This window comes from Haliotis rufescens, unplaced genomic scaffold, assembly GCF_023055435.1.
Source record: "Haliotis rufescens isolate VD_foot unplaced genomic scaffold, xgHalRufe1.0.p SCAF_3, whole genome shotgun sequence".
NCBI lineage: Eukaryota > Metazoa > Mollusca > Gastropoda > Lepetellida > Haliotidae > Haliotis > Haliotis rufescens.
In genome coordinates, this window is record NW_025964001.1 from 24,362,579 (window position 1) to 24,369,823 (window position 7,245).

The window sequence follows — 7,245 nt, forward strand, 5'->3', positions numbered from 1 at the left end:
CCTTGGTTGTTTTCTCCACAGACATGCTCGTGGATTTCACCAGGCGTCTCCGGCATCGTTATCCGCACTGCAGAATTGCGCTCCTAGGGTATGCCAGAATCCTATGATCGTGGGTTCAGATTAACCTTGAATATATTTCTTGGTTCGTCAGAGGTGAAATGGGGTTTGACGTCGCGTCCAAGATTATTGCATTTATATAGCCACGTGCATGTACGTGTGTGTGTTTGTGTGGCTGCTTGTACTAGTCCGGACTGATGCCGATTTATAGTGCTAGCTCACTGAGATACCATGCCGCAGTTAAACATGAATACCCCACTCAGACACAGTATACTGACTCCGAGCCGACCAGTCCTTGTTTTAGCCCCTTAATGCCGAGCGCCAGACAGGGTAACAACAAGTACCATCTTTTAACGTATTTTGGTATGACGCGGTCGGGGATCGAACCCCGGACCTTCCGCTCTCCGGGCGGACGCTCTACCACTTGACCACGGAGGCGGTTGGTTCGTCAGAACAATACCAGGGAGTGCTTGAGCAAGTTGTTGAACGACTACTATGGACTTCCACATCAACATCATCTTCCGAGGCAAGGGAGTTAACTGACTTCATATGTCCAGTTTCCACTTTAATAGTCAGTTAACTCCCTTGCCTCGGGAAGATGCATCAAACATGAAACACCACGATATAACAGAAATGTTGATTAAAGCGACATTACCTCCTCATAGAGACATGTCAATATTATCTTTCAACAATATGTACATAAGTAACCATCATTAACCATGGAATAAACTGCTGATTGTGGTTTGACCAACGTTCATTAACTCACTCACAAACTCAATCACGAATTCGCGAATTCATGAACTCACGAAAACACAATTGACTGTGCAAGAACAGAATACGATAATACAGACATCATTTAATTTTGGCAAAGAAATACAGTACCATCGTTCGTTAAAGAAGAAATGTGTGATTTACATTTCTGGAATACCTAATTGAAAGAGGACGTATGACAGTTCTTCATTGGTATAACGATACAGTTACCTAGCCCATCCTGATAAAGTACTGTCACGTGCCCATCTGCATCAGAACACGGCCAAATGCCGGCGTCCCACGGGTATTGAACAGCTCGCGCGCATTGTTCTTTCCACTCAGACCATTGATGGGTTTACGGATCCCCCGACTTAAATCTTTTTAGAAAATTCCGAAGGAAAATATAACTCAGAAGGGTAAAGATCGCTTTGACTATAAAAATGATAATAAAATGCCATTTTGGACATCATAATATTGTTGAGGACCCGAATCAAGCCAAGATTATTATCTTTTATCACCATTTAAGATTATTAAACAAATCCTGTACAATGCATATTTTTCTGCCTAAGTGGTTAAGTCTCGCCTCAGGGTCCCCGTCCCATGCTGCGTGAGCTCGATGAACACGCAGTTCGAGAAGCATCGATGTGTGAGGTGTATCGGATTTAATAAAAGACCCAGGTGAACGAACGTCCGTCAGATCAGAGCATTGAGTTGTGCCGTACAGTTTGTACTGCGTAACACCCTCAACCCACCACCTTCTCTAGGGCATCCGGCATCCCACTTACTCTGTGTTGGCATCTCTTAAGTCATATCGGTGTACACAAATCAGACTGGGACTTTCGCATAGTATGCATGACCACGCGTAATCATAAGCTCAGAGCTAAGTATTGTATTGATTAGCGCTCATTTTAAGAAAAAAACGAAAAATACCACTGAAACACTGATATACTGGCATCAGCATATTAGATAGGTCATGGCATCCAGCGTACTGCATTGTCATCCGGAATACCATTTAACAGAGTAAGGCATCCGGCGTACAAAAGTTGGTTGGAACCCTCTAAATTGTCATTATCTTCTTCATCAACATCAAAAGTTTAATCTTACGGTTGGGTGAAAAAGAAAATTGTTGCTCTTAAATGGTTAATTGCACCCAGACTAGGTCAAAAATGAAAGCAGTAATATGCATTAAACAGCCAGAGCTGCAGGATATGCAATTTCATAATTGCCCTGTATCCCAAGGCTGTAAAGCAGAAATTACAATGGATGGTGGGGAAATGACGTTCTTTACAATAAATCATTTAAGAGACAGTTAAATAAAATAAATAAATAAAACTCCTCACGGCCGTATGCAAATCAGAGGATATTAACTGCTCTGTGTCTAGACTTGTATTCCAAACTACGATCAACGACGCGACACGGAACAAAATCAAAGATTGTATAATTTCCTAAAACTGCAAACGTTCCCAGGTTCAATGGCTGTATATACTGACACACATTACTACTGTTATAGGGGACTGTAGGGTACTTTAATCGTTAACGCCGAAGTCCCGAATTCGTACTACATGTGCACGATATGTGGAGCACATTTTTGGTGTCTTACCTCCGTGATATTGCTGGAATATTGCGAAATGTTGCTTAAAAACTGACTCACTCGCTCACTGCATGAGACTATAAATTGAATTAAAAACAACCAGTCATTCTACACATCCGGGTTAAAATAATGATAAAGTAAGAGTTTGCCGGGACAAGACCGAGAGTTCGACATAAACGGGCATTCGATACATCCGAGTTATAACTGTATAACGTAGCGCAAGGTGGTAAGAAATATTTCCAACGAATCACATCCTACTGGTAGGGCGGCAGCATTCAAGACATGAAACAACTTCTGGGGACTGTTCCCTTGTCTCTCTGTTATCTGAGACACGCTAATGACATTTATATTCCCCATACATATTCAAGGTGTTGAAAGCTTTGGAAATAAACTTAATATATCATGTACAGTTTCATGTGCAATTTCCATACGGTGCCATTTAATACCAAGTAATTGTAGTTTCCTATAATTTATGTATTCTTAACCTTTTCTTCTATCTGCCAGCTATTGCCTGACTATTTCCAAAATATTTCAAATAATTAATATCATAAATATTAATTTAAAATAGAATTCCGAATCAACCCCAAATCATGGTGATTCAGAACAAAAAGGTTTAATATATTGTTTGTTTGTCTGTTTGTTTGTTGACGAGGCACTCGGCAATATTCCAGCTATATGACTGTGGTCTGTAAATAATCAAGTCTGGACCAGACAATCCAGTGATTGACATCATGAGCATCGATCCACGCAATTGGGATACGATGACATGCATAAACCAAGTCAGGGAGGCAGCCCCCCCCCGCCCCTTCCCCCCCCTCCCCCCCCCCCCCCCCCCCCGATCCCGTTAGTCGCCTCTTACGACAAGCACACTCACCTTTTACGGCAAGCTTTGGTTTCTGAAGGCCAATTCTACCCCGCATCTTCAAGAGTCGTATGATAGATTGAGAAATTCGTATCTTAACATGATCATTTCAGCTTTCTCTACCAGATATTATTGGGGTTAATGTGAAGGGAAATGTCAAGTCCGTCCCTGGCACTTTTGTCATCGTGGACTGCATAATAAACAAGCATAAAAGAACCTGACCAATTTGACAATCAACGCCATCCACATATACATATATAACACAATTTACAGAAGTGTGACATGAAGCTTACGCAAATAGTAGATGGTGATAGACGGTATGTTTGTCAATTAAAAACAATTCACGGAAATTTTGTCAGCTGGCTTTTAATTTTATTAAAAACAGGAATAATCTGCAACGTATTTGACAGTTTCGACTCCTTTTCTGTGTCTGAAATGATGTGACTTTTATCTCATAGTTACGGGGAACGCCATGTCTCTATTCATGCGCATTTTATAGCCGGTAGCAATATGAAGGGAAATGTAAATTGTATGCGTGCAGCTGAGATATAAGAAAGAGAATGTCATCCTCATAAAGTTGATTTATTATCTTATACTTTTTTATGAATCCATGAATGAAGTAGGTTGGAGTTTATGCGGAATAGATCCAGTTTTGTTAAGATGACCAGGTAATTGGGATTCTGAATGTGACACCTATGAAACAAACGGGGTGAATAAACAGAACATAACAAGTGTGTGTGTGTGTGTGTGTGTGTGTGTGTGTGTGTGTGTGTGTGTGTGTGTGCTGCTGCTGCTTGTACTAGTCCGGACTGTGCCGATTTATAGTGCTAGTTCACTGAGATACCATGCCGCAGTTTAACATGAATACCCCACTCAGACACAGTATACTGACTCCCAGCCGACCAGTCCATGTTTTAGCCCCTTATGCCGAACGCCAGACAGGATAACAACAAGTACCATCTTTTAACGTCTTTTGGTATGACGCGGTCGGGGATCGAACCTGTACTTTAAAAACAATTAGGTAACAAAAAAGGGCCGTCTGCACAGTTCCCACGCACTTCAGGGTTACAGCGACTGTGCCAGAGCGTCCTGCCACATAAACCAATCTGTTTGAGGAAATGTATCATGGAGTTTTTTCTTTGTCTGTAACGTTGCCTTGTGGCTGCATTACGACAGCACGACTATATCTTGTCTTACGTGCTATTTTGGGAGTACTGGTGACACATTGGTCTTCCGAAGGCGACACAACGTGGCGTGTTCGGCTCTATCTCTCAGTTGGCAGATCCTCTGAACCTTAAAACAAACTCACTCATATTGAATCGGTTGTTCTGAGATTGTGCACTGGGGAGTTTTTGGGGAGCAGTTATTTGTATGTGACAAAAGCTTCCTGTCCAAATTAATGGAAGCAGGAGAAAGATATAATAGAAAAGGTGTAGTATAATATCCTTTTAAACAATACATAAATTCTCGAAATATTTTGCACTTTTGTACGGAGGTGTTGGGTGGGGTTCGGTGGGTGAGGAGGACAGTGACGGGCTAATTATCTAATGCGCCCCCAAACACTGTGAAGACTTAGCCGCAAAGAATGCCAAGATTCGCAGATCGTGAGTTTGAATCTTAGGTTGGCCCCTATAATTTCCCTTAGTTTGCTATGCTCATTGGTGTTGATCAAAGTAGTACTACATGTATTGGACGTTTTAACCGTACCAATTTTGGGCAATCTTATTAGTCCATAGGGGCGGTCGGGTAGCCTAGTGGTTAAAGCGTTGGCTCATCACGCCGAAGATCCGGGTTCGATTCCCGACATGATACAATGTGTGTTTCCCGACATAGGTACAATATGTGAAGCCCATTTCCGGTGTCCCCCGCCGTGATATTGCTGGAATATTGCTAAAAACGGCGTACAATCAAACTCACTCACTCATGAGTCTATAGGAGGTCACGTTAGCTGAGCCCTGAGCGAACTTAAACCTCCAATCAAAATGAAAGCCAATATCCAATCAGATGTCAGCTTTCTAAAGGAGTTAGCTTTAATTATGTAACTCTTACTTTTGTCAACACATCGTAATTCTCAGTCACAATTGATATTCCGGCTTTCCAAATTTCGGTTTGGACAGACCAAACTCCCTTTCAAAAACACATGTGTTTCTTCCATAATACACCCGGGCCTACTTTATGGTGAAACACAGCGTTTAATATTACTTTCTTATTTTCCATTAAGATATGCCCATTAACTTTCAGATTCAAAATCATATATTCCGCTTCAAACGCTTCGATGTGGCAAGGATGGCCCAGTCGTCTTCGGTGTAGAGTTGCGTCCCTTAGGCATCAATAAACCAATGCAATGGTCTTGGTTTGGGGTCCCGGTTCGCCCCGAGTGTGTTTCTGGGTTTGTCAGCACCATACCCGTACTTGTGGGTTTCACCAAAGTGGTAAACGTCTGAAAGCAGCATCACTTCGGGCGTTCCTCCCACATTAAGCTGACACGCTGTGGTATTACTGGAATACTGTTGAAAGCGGCGTTAAACCCAACTCATTCACTCACTAGAACGCTTCGAACACGTCTCTCACACGTGCCCAACATTTAGAAAAATCACGCTGATTTGCTTATCAGAAAGTTCAAATGACGCGACTTCCTATTGGAGGACTCTCAAATCGTAACGGACAAGCTATCGACTTGGAGTTGAAGATCTGATTATAAATAGATTGTATTTGTAGAAACCACACAAACTCACGACCTAATATTTCATTGGCAATTTAACAAAATCAGATTCAGGAACATATAGTTCACCAGAAGTAAAATGTGAAAAAATAATAGTGCGCAGTGTGGATTTTCTCGCGTCGAAAAGACACAATAACTTGACAGATTATTTAATGTCAATTGAAATGTAAAGACTGATTCATGATTGTCTTATTCCAAATATAAATATTGTGGTTTTAAACCTCAGCAGAAACTCACAATCTTGTCGGCATGTTCACTGATATCCTATTTCGTTGGCTTTTACATATTCGTTATCAGATGAGGTATGCCATTCACAACATATGTTCTGTGACCGTGTGAAGCAGGACATGTTTGACGTCAATGCTCGAGTTTGCCTCGTATATTTTATAATGACGTATTCTGTTGAACTTTCGCTTGGGGTTAGTCTGTGAATGTGCCACATTTCAGCCGAGCAGACAGTCACACGCGTCCCTTCCTTCCACAGTTTGTTGTCATTATCAGTGGTTCATTGATACTCAAGGCACAGCTGTCTGAAAGGTCTACAGGTGTAGTTGTAGGTTATATAATGATGGGCTTCACCTTGGTGTGCCTTTTAAGACAGTTCGATAGCATTGGTTTGAGTGTGGGGGGTAGGGGGGTAGGGGGGTAGGGGGAGGTGGAGGGTGATATGGAAGTGTTCATTGTGATCTACACCTTTTGAAGAGACATACTGACTCCAAATTTAAGAGTATGAACCACACACTCTCACACAATCAATGACAACCCCCCCCCCCCCCCCCCCCCTCCACCCCAAAAACCAAAAAAAACAAAACCAAAACAAAAGTAACAACAACACAAAACGCGCTGCACTGACGTTCTTTAGTACACATTGTTCTTTCTTTTCATATGACGTCTTTTGCTTGAGTGTTGCTCCTTGTTATTCTTTTGTTTTTCGAATTCATTTGACTCCATTGCGTATTTTTGCCCTTTTCAAGTCAGGGTGCATGGATTTGCGTGATTCAAGTGATAAGGAAAGTTGTGTGAAGGTCAAACATATCAAAACCTGCTGTCCTAGTTCGTGATATAAACCTGATCCTAACCCAAATGCAAAAATGACAAAACTAGACTTCATTTATTACACACACACATCGGACTCTGGAAGTTGACAAGTAACTCAAGATTTATAATCAAGAAAAATTCAGCTAGCACAACTATAATTATTATCCTAATTAGAAAGAAATCATGTCTCATTTCACACAGAGCACGTAAATAAAGCCTAATGTT